At 39.1% G+C, this 10782-nt stretch overlaps 1 long non-coding RNA gene across 1 annotated transcript; it reads right to left on the bottom strand.

The window, feature by feature from the left end:
• Positions 1-780: 780 nt before the first annotated feature.
• On the bottom strand, positions 781-7750 carry LOC123512270. The gene is made up of 4 exons (XR_006677056.1): positions 7622-7750; positions 5760-5890; positions 1281-1424; positions 781-844 (listed from the first exon to the last, which is right to left on the bottom strand). It is a non-coding gene; the product is annotated as an uncharacterized LOC123512270 (long non-coding RNA).
• Between the last annotated feature and the right edge of the window lie 3032 nt (positions 7751-10782).

Genomic DNA, 10782 nt, shown 5'->3' with positions numbered 1-10782 from the left:
TAGATGCCAGAAATCTCGAGAGGAGTTAGAATTGGAAAGACTTTGACATTTTCTATTGATGAAAGAGTTTTTAGTAAGTTGGAGAATAGATTTGGCATGATTACGGGCAGAAATATATAGGGCATGAGTTTCAGCAGTTGGATGGCTACGGAACCGTTTGTGAGCCGCCTCTCTATCATTGACAGCACGAGAACAAGCAGAGTTAAACCAAGGCTTTTTAGCTTTAGGGTTAGAGAAAGTATGAGGAATGTATAGCTCCATGCCAGAGATAATCACCTCTGTTATGCGCTCGGCACAAAGAGAAGGATCTCTGACATGAAAACAATAATCATCCCAAGGGAAATCAGAATAGTACTGCCTTAGTTCCTCCCACTTAGCAGAGTTAAAATGCCAGAAGCACCTCCGCTTAGGCGGGTCCTGAGGCTGCACTGGAGTGATAGAACAGGTAACGGAAATTAGATTGTGGTCGGAGGAGCCCAACGGAGAGGAAAGTTTAACAGAGTAAGCAGAAGGGTTGGAGGTTAGGAAAAGATCAAGAATGTTGGGCGTGTCTCCAAGGCGGTCAGGAATACGGGTAGGGAACTGCACTAGCTGCTCTAGGTCATGAAGGATAGCAAAGTTGAAGGTTTGTTCACCAGGTTGGTCAGTGAAAGAAGATGAAAGCCAAAGCTGGTGGTGAACATTGAAATCCCCTAAAATGGAGATCTCAGCAAAAGGAAAGTGAGATAAGATGTGCTCCACCTTAGAAGTCAAATAGTCAAAGAATTTTACATAGTCAGAGGAAAGCCATTCATTGCTTGGATTACTGCTCGAGCTGAGGCAGGGTTGTCTAAGCTCATGAACCCTGAAAATGATGGTAAGGTTACTTGTGTGGTTTGTAAAATGGCACTATACCTAAATGGAGGTTAGCAGGTAGTACCCACTCTACACTCGGGCCAAACCATTGCTATATCATTGTAACACTTAAAATATGCAGACATTTAAAGATAAATTTAAGTTGACCTAATGTAGTTTTGAAAAGATTTTGACATGTCAAAAAGTTTTTGAAAAGATTGTCAAAAAGTTTTTATCTATTACATTTTTTCATGCAGTATGGTAACTAGTCTTGATAATATCTATTGCATTTTTTCATGCAGTATGGTAACTAGTCTTGAGATAAATATCAAAATATAGTACAAATACTCTTTATGGTGATTTGCCCTGAAGATTCCAATCTGCCTGCCACCACTACAAGTGAACATTTGATAATACTATCAACAGTGTCTCACCGAAGCACTTACCCTGATTGGTGGCTTTATCAATGAACACCTTGGAGATCACATTTCCAAAGGGAAGGAACATCTGCATCAACTCAGCATCACCAAACTCCTGCGGCAAATGGTAGATGAAGAGGTTGCAGCCTTCAGGTCCTGAGATGGAGCAACCTGCCAAAATGACACACTGGTTAATGGAAGAACTGCACTCAGAGATGATGGCAAAGATAATAAAAGATATTCTGAGAAATAATCTGCTGTTCATCATTTATGAAATTGTAAGAATTAGTGTTATGATTTCTTATACAAACATCAATCAAAGATGGCTTTAATACTATTTTTTTAATAAAATGGAAATATTAAGCATGCAAGATTTATCCTTATGCAAAGTTAATAACTTAGTATAAAAAGATTGCTAAAAACATCAATATTGTTCATACACTCAATTAAAAAACACATTGATGCATTACTAAGTTATGTAATAATGCACAGTTTTTAATTTTTGTAAGGAAATGCTGATGATCAGCACCTCAATGTTTCACACACAGTATGTACGATTTTACGTTCACATTGCTGTAAAGTATGTTACAGAAAGCTGTAAAGTATGTTACAGAAAGCACTAAGCAGACAGGATGTGTGGAGCAAAAGGACTAACCCAGTCCTGGTGTTGGTGTCACATTTCTGTCTCCCATTCTCAAACTACATTACAGAAAGCATGAACATGTGTACACTTGAGATCATGAGTCTAAGTGTGAGTGACTAAGGAAGAGTTGAACACAGTGCTTCTACAGTTAGAAGCAACAGTACATGACCAGCCCTTCGGTCATAATTCACGGGAACTAAATGAACCCCTGCACTCCACTCCTCAGCTACTACACAGGTGCCAATTAAGACCATTTCCTAAGTATGGAGTTAATATGAAAGAGCTTAAAGATCTCATTGTATGGAATGTCTCACTTAACCTGACTTATGCAATATATTTCTAAATTATCAGATGACTTGTGGAAGCAATGGGCAATAATCATCATCCTTACAAGAATATCAGGAACTTGTCAAGTCAGGTAACACACAGCAGGTATCGGAGATGTACTTGTTCATGATGAGGGACTGCAATTATTTTTGTGATAAGGTATCTTATTACTAAATTGTTGGACTTGGAGTCCAGACCAACACTACCAAGTAGTTAGAGGTAAACAGTGCAAGGGGAACAATTACATACTCAATTGATAATCTCTATCCCTTAGAAGTCAGTGTTTTTAAGTGTAAATGGATGGAGTGAGTGGGTTGGTGTTCCAGCAGAACAGTCAGATCGTTATTGTTAAATCACATCCAATTCATGCCTCTGCTCTGAAATCCTCTAGTCTAGATTATGGCAAGCCTTGACCCATCTAGCCTCACAATTTTCTGCAGGCAAGGGCAGTGAGGAGGAATATATATATTAACTAAAAAATTAATATGATGCTGTATGTTTTGTAAATACCAAAATATGAGTTACCATATTTTACGGCTTACAAGATGCACTTTTTTTCCTGAAAAATACTACTGTGTCTTTCAAGACGAATGTTGTATTGTAAGGCAGCATCCAACCTCAAGTGAGCTTAGACACTTGACCGATAGCAACCTGGATTAGTATGTTGAGACATTACATGATGATGTTAGCTTAAGTACTATTTAATTCAGCCTTTTATATTATGTAAACTCAGTACTTGGCTGTCAAGACGAATGTTGTATTGTAAGGCAGCATCCAACCTCAAGTGAGCTTAGACACTTGACCGATAGCAACCTGGATTAGTATGTTGAGACATTACATTATGATGTTAGCTTAAGTACTATTTAATTCAGCCTTTTATATTATGTAAACTCAGTACTTGGCTGTTACAAGTATTTCCAATACCATAATCCTTCCCGCAGCCTACTCGGCGTGTGGAGAAAACAGGCTGCTCCCTCGTCACATTGCCACACACACACACACACACACACACACCAATGACCTATTGCCAGAGAGACATATAAACAAAATAATTGGAGAAGTATTGAACTTATTGAGGAACATAAAGAGTGGCGTTCGTATATTTAGATGAAGAAATGATGAAGAAAATAATTACTGCAATGATAAGACCGAGGCTTGAATATGCAACAATACAGTGGGCTCCGAACTTAAAGAAACACATAAGGAAACTAGAGAAAGTACAGAGGGCTGCAACAAAAATGGTGCCTGACTTAAGAGATTTGACTTATGAAGACAGACTGAAAAAAATGCAACTTCCAAGGAAACTAGAGAAAGTACAGAGGGCTGCAACAAAAATGGTGCCTGACTTAAGAGATTTGACTTATGAAGACAGACTGAAAAAAATGCAACTTCCGACCCTGGAAAACAGAAGAGAAAGGGGAGACCTGATAGCAATATACAGAGTGATGATTGGCATGGAAAAAATGGATAGGGAAGATCTGTGTATGTGGAATGAAAGAATGTCGAGAGGGCATGGGAAAAAACTAAAAATGGCCACTTATAGGAGAGATGTGAAAAAATATAGCTTCCCTCATAGAAGGGTGGAAGCATGGAATAGTTTAGACGTGGAAGTGGTCAACGCAAGGAATATTCATGATTTTAAGAAAAAGCTGGACATTAATAGATATGGAGACGGGACAACACGAGCATAGCTCTTTTCCCGTATGTTACAATTAGGTAAATACAATTAGGTAAATACACACACACACACACACATCATGCCAGGTGCCTTTATACCTTTATTAATAGAACATCCAAATGGCTTACTCGTTCAAGCAAGAGTCAAAACTACACTTGTGAATTGTATTCACATTGATAAAGCCTATGAAGCACAACTGCAAAATAAAATAAACACAAACTGCAGCACTGACGTGTTCGGTTTCGGTGATCGGACAAGTGATTCTGTAATGTAAACAAAACGTCCAATACATGCCGTCGCCCGCCCTTAAAACAAGAAGAGATGGACTGTTTCACTGTGTATATGTATTTACCTATGGTATTTTTATTTACATAGTTTTAAATTTGTGGTGAGTGCTCCAGCAAATTTGTAATGAGTGGTGAAACAATAGTGTCTTGCAGACTCCTTGCTTGTGATGTTTTTGTGTTCAGTGGTCGGGTATATGGTAAATGTGTTCTTGTATGAGAATGACTTTTTTTTCTTAGAAATTTCTTTCAAATATTAGGGTGCATCTTCCATGATGCAGCGTCTTGCAAGCCGTAAAATATGGTAGTTTTAAAATAATGCACTTGCATCCGTTGAAGGTCACTGTGCAAGTCACATGTCTTTTATATGGGCCTTCAAAAGGTAAGTGGACGAGTAAGACCTATACTCTCTCTCAAGCACTCTTAGTCTCAAAACTGTTAGAGCTTACCTACCTGTTCTAAGCAACAACCACGTGGCACCTCTGCGACCACACACTACCAACACCAGACTCCATTTAAGACAGCTAAGGGCTAAGGCTAAGAGAGGCCTACACTGTTTTAGCTTGGGCTAAGCCCTCACTGGCAGCCACTAGCCCGAAGTGATGTAGGTATCAGTAACATCTTTTTTCTTTTTTTTTTTTCCTTTTCTTTTTTACTCTGCCTCCACTTGTGAAGTATCAAGTCCCATGCACGTTGGGAAGGTGGGATACAGCAAGACTGTTGTTGGAAGCATGCCAGGTCATTATATGGGTGGTTGTTGTTTCTCATGGTCTATCAATAACAATTACAAGCAGCTCAGGTTAGGGAACCAAGACAAAGATAACAGTGCTGTACTTATGAACAATGGGAAAAGGAATGACTTGGATTGCCTGATCAGTCTCTACTGCTTGCTGATGCAGTTGCTGTGCATGCAGCATTCTAATGGCAAGGACACTGGGTTGTTAACTATACAATGAAGAGTACTGGGGTGGTCTGGAGGTTGCGTGGTGGACTGCAGCTCCAACCAGCAACTGGAGCTCAGACATTTCAACAGAAAAAGAGGCACCAACCAAGGATCACACACAAGACTTGTTTGCAGGAGAGCAGTGCTATCCATCACATCATGCTGCAATCTGCTGACAACTGATACACTGATACCTTGCACCTCTTGAGTCTATCATCAAAATCAAGATGAATTTCTTTAGTCAACAAAAACACAAGATGAATTTCTTTAGTCAACTAAAACACAAGTATCAAAATCAAAGGTTTAAGTAACATTTTCACACCAACTGAACTATTACAAGATACAATGCTCTTTAAGACTCAACCACAAAACTTCACCCATTACTTAATCAACACTTGTCCCTAATGTCTCATCAAACTTGTCTTACCCAGTCTGGACTCTGGCATCAGCACCTGCAGCAATGGAGCCAGTCAATATACAGCCTTGATGCTGCAAGACTTCTGCATGAAGAGCTAACATTTGCTTCCTACTTTACACACTAAATTTAGCATTGCTCCCTCATCATTAACCTACACAACCATCCTTGCCCTCAAATGACCAGTCCAGGAAAACATTCAATAGAATGACTCACCAATAGAAAGAATTTTCTGCAAGTTTCTATCCTTGTGTCACAACATGGTCGTGTGTCAGCAGCAGCAGTTGTCAATTCCATTTCCTGGCTCCGTAACACCCGCCTCCAGGCTACAACAGGATGACGCGTACCTGTAGGTAATTCATGGTCGTATACTAAGAAATGTGAATTATGTATGAATCAAGTGTTATTCAACACTAATTTAATAAAATCTGGAAATTGAGATGGTTATCAACTCATAAATTATGATGACAAATACCAGTCTTTTATTTTAACTTCATGTTGTTTATATTCTTTTAAACTTAATTCAAGCAACACCCAAAAAATCCAACCAAAATACATGATATCCTTTAACAATCTTTGAGAACTCTGGTAAACATTTACCAAACTAAAAAATGTGTAATGCAGGAAAAATTTTCAGTGAAATGAATTTCTGAGTTTCTTGAGCCTTCCATCACCTGAATCTCATACACTTTATATTTCTGCCCAGGATCATACAAAGTCTGTTCTTCAACTTGCCAAACACTCCTTCATTAACAGAAAATGTCAAAATGTTTTAAAATCCAACTCCCGTTGAGATTTCTGGCATCTGGTCAAACACATATCCAATAATCTCCAGTAATCTGTCAGGTTCTTGAATAATTTTTCCTTATAGAATGATTTAAATAACAGAATCAAGAAAACCTCAGTGACTTGCATTATGTCCAGTCATAACAGCTTCAAGACTTGGGTGTCATGTGGTAGTTAGGATTTTTTGAGTGGTGAATAATAAATGTAGTAATGTGCATTGCAGAAATAATCAGAAAAAAAAAAACATTAAAAACTAAGTGAAAAGTTGAATTTTTTTGTTGTGGTGGCGGCAGCGAGCGTTGCTGTCACTATTGAGCAGCTGGATTATGTCGAGTTAGCTCAGGTTACATTACATTAGTTTAGGTTAGGTCAAGTCAAGTCCGATCAGGTAAGGTTGGGTCAAGCAATGCACATAATTCAATCAATGCCTTCCCCAGCCTACACAAGACTTCCCACATTTCACTAAGATTGTTAGGGATAAGGAATAGAAGCATTACTCAAAAACTTGACATTTATGACAAAAAAGGTATCAAATGAACAGGGCCATGCAGAGACCATTGGAGGGGCAGGGGCTCAAAAGTTTGAAAGGGGCACATGGAGCATGAATTTGAGAAAGGATACAAAAACATACCTGACTATAACAGGCTGAATTGTAGCAACCCATATTCATCAAGATAACATCGAATCACAACATACCACATCATTGTTCATACTCAAATTACTCGATGTATAAATTAGATTTGAAGTTACGGGTTAGGTATTTCATGACTTTCAGCTTAAATTTGGCACCCCTTAAATGCTGCAAAAGAGCACTTCGGGCATCAAGGTTCAAAGGGGCAAGGGCTTAAGCCCCCTCCGCCCCCCTCCCCTCTGCACGGGCCTGAAAATGAATTAATCAACCAAGTATTACCTATCAAAACCATTCTGCACGTTGTTCAGACATTGAGACAGGTTGGAGGTGGTTTAAGGCAAACACAGGTGTAGGGAGTGGAGTTTATTTCCCCACCCTGAAGAAGCACGGCGAACACCGGTGCTTTCCTCTCATCTCCTCTAAGGCAATTGGGTTACGTTAAACTTTGTAAAATGTAATTGCCTACACCAAATAAAATCAACACATTACAATATCGCCTCGATGTAGCAATGACGTAGTGATGAGAGTTGAGAAGCCCTAGAGTTGGTAGTGATGAGATACATGTGACACTAGTTTTAACGTTGGGTTATTATTTCATTTATCTATTTTGTGAATATCACTCAACAAGATGACAGGCATTCCAGATAAGTTTGCACCCTACCTCCACCATCACTAACAATCACATCAGTAAAGTCGAAGGTACCACCAGCCTTAGCTTCAGCGGACAGACGTTAATCTCCCACGGCAGCAGAAAAGTACTGAACTTACGGGGGGGCAGCCCAGCTCCGAGCGTATCGGTTCACTGAGACAGTAAAACGATTTGCTCTATCCTAACTATTTTCAAAAGCTACAGAGATGATCAGCCGGGTTCTCAAGACTTTCTTATAATAAAGGTATAAAGAAATGTTGTTACTCTGCTACTAGAATAGTAAGAACACCCTTAAAACCCCGTATAACTTCATCTAAAGCCTTTAGAAAGTAGTGCACGTGTGACGCAGAAGTGTTTCGGATTTTGGTTACTGGGTTCATCCGTTTGTTCGGCTCTGCCACTTTTCACAACCTGCACCAGTCTTCTTAGCCACCAAGCATAAAACAAACAGCTGCCTCTCTCTTCCTCCCTGGCCAGACTCTGACTCCTGAAAGCATGAGTAGGACTAGGACTGCAACTTACTAGATTACTAGCTGACACCACACGACAGAACGGCGATTAATTATTTAACTACTGTAAACAAGAGAACGATGTAACTGGTATTCAGATAATCTTAATTATTTCAGTAACTCATAATTCTTGAAGATAATTTAATTATGTATGTGACTTTCCTGAACCCATGGCAAGTGGCGACTCTAAATTATCAACGCTTCACGCCACAACAGCAGGCAATGACTCAAAAGTGAACCAGTGAACGACGCAACTGCTGGTATTAAAATATTTTAATTTCGTTAACCTATATATTCTAAGGACAATGTAATACTGTACGTGACTTCCTGACCTGTGTGTGTGTGTGTGTGTGTGTGTGTGTGTGTGTGTGTGTGTGTGTGTTCTGCTAAAAGTTCTTCTCTACACATAAAGGTTTACTTCTGACATTTTATTTATTATTTTTTTTTTCACTACTGTTAGACATGTTTTCTTAATCCTCATCCACTCTGCGGCTTTCTCACTGTACTACAGCCACCTCAGGGCATCATATTCGTTAAACAATAGATATAAATTAGAATGACATTTTTTTTTTTTTTCATAAACTATTCAGAGGTATTTTTCATCGTTCCACATTTAAGCATCACAATGTATAATAATCTAGTCTTTTCTTTCCTTTCTCTTTCTTACTGAAGTTCTATAAATTGTATATAGCTTTAAATGATGTGAATTGTTCCATATTGCACAAAGAGAGTTACGGAAAACCACCTTAGTTGTTGATGCTCGAAAAGATTCTATAAATTGCCTTTTAGTGATGTAAACTGTTCCATGTTGCAATGAGTTAAGGAAGGAAGGAAGGGGACAATCATTCTAGTTGATACTCTGACAGATTATATACATGCTTTCCCTTTGGAGATGTAAGTTGTCGTATTGCAATGGGCGAGTTCAGGAAGGCGGAGATCTTTGTTACTGAAGCTCTAAGAAAATGAATACTGTTTACCTTTACTGATATACCTTACTACATTGTGCACTGGAAGAGCTAAAGGAGACCATCTTAGTTGCTGTTGCTCCAAAAGACTAAACATTACTACGTATAGTAACCACACAGTTTTGCTTAATAGGGTGGAATAGAAAGCTCTTCGTCTCATCAACTCCCCTCCTCTCACTAACTGTCTTCAGCCTCTTTCTCACCGCCGAAATGTTGCATCCCTTTCTTTTTTTTTTTTTTCGTTATTTTCATGGTAACTGTTCTATTGATCTTGCTAACTGCATGCCTCCCCTCCTCCTGCGGCCTCGCTGCACAAAGCTTTCTTCTTCCTCTCATCCTTATTCTGTCCAACTCTCTAATGCAAGAGTTAACTAACCAGTACTCCCTGCATCTGTATTTCCGAATTCCTACAACTTGTCTTCTTTTATTAAGAGGGAGGTATCGAGGCATTTGCTCCCTTAATTCTAGCAAACGGTTTTGGCACTTTTTACACTTTTTAGAACCAGCACTCGTGGGCCTTTTTTAACTTTCTTTTTTTTTTTGCCCTTGGCTGGCCCTTTTCCCTACGTAAAAAAAAAAAAAAATAGTGATGTGAATTGGTTATCCCAGTGAGAGTTAATGATACTATAAGGAATCCTCTTCTGGCAATACCGATAGTTAGTGCTAATAGTTAAATTGATTACAAAAGGATGATTTTTCATTGATAATAAAAAGAAAATGAAAATGGTAGACGTGATAATAGTGGTAGTGGGTGTGTTGTGTAGTGGTGGTGGTGGTGGTGGTGGTGGTGTGTGTGTGTGTGTGTGTGTGTGTGTGTGTGTGTGTGTGTGTGTGTGTGTGTGTGTGTGTGGTGACGTGTGTTGCCAATGTACTATGTATGTAGAATTCTAATACATACAAACGTCATTTTATTTTGTACAAATCACACACACACACACACACACACAAAATTTCACTGAAATAATACATGTACATTGTGTTTAACCTATACAAATGTCTGCCCTATCTTTCAATTATAATATCTATAAAATTTCAGAATTGCATAAACATAGTCACAAACTCCTCCAGATGAGTGTTATTAGTGAATATTGTTTGTAGGGTGTCATATGTGAGGTGTGGGTGGTCATTCCTGTGTTGTGCACTGAGTGGAGAGGAACAGTACATGTTCCTCTCTGTTTGTATGTGTGTGCCATCACAGGGACACACGCTGGTCACGCGGGGTTCGACTCCACCGTCCCACCTCAATTCGCAGACTGTGTGACATGAAACGTAGTCTGGTACATATTGTGTGGTGCTGTAGATTGGGTGAACCGTTAATGATGGATTCATACATGTTATATACGAGTATGTTGTTAGCTTTGTGGCGCCTGGAGCTTTTCTCTCGCAGTTAACATGATCGAGTCCATCAGAGTTCCTGTTTCTCAATCTTATTTGCTCCAAAAACTTATAACCTGGAGTGTTTTCTTCTTTACACACACACACACACACACACACACACACACACACACACACACACACACACACACACACAACATAAATATAACTATAACCTTTTAATTTCACTGTCAATGAGCAAACAACGTGACAATGATGAGCGGATTTGGAACAGCACAGCATGCCGCGTGTGTGAACCCAAAGCGATGTTTAAGATCAACAGAAACCAGGAAGCTTAATTAAGCAGCACAGCATTTCATTGGAA

This window comes from Portunus trituberculatus, chromosome 33 (assembly GCF_017591435.1).
Source record: "Portunus trituberculatus isolate SZX2019 chromosome 33, ASM1759143v1, whole genome shotgun sequence".
NCBI lineage: Eukaryota > Metazoa > Arthropoda > Malacostraca > Decapoda > Portunidae > Portunus > Portunus trituberculatus.
The sequence above is the reverse complement of the archived record's forward strand: the minus strand, read 5'-3'. Positions and strand labels throughout refer to the sequence as shown.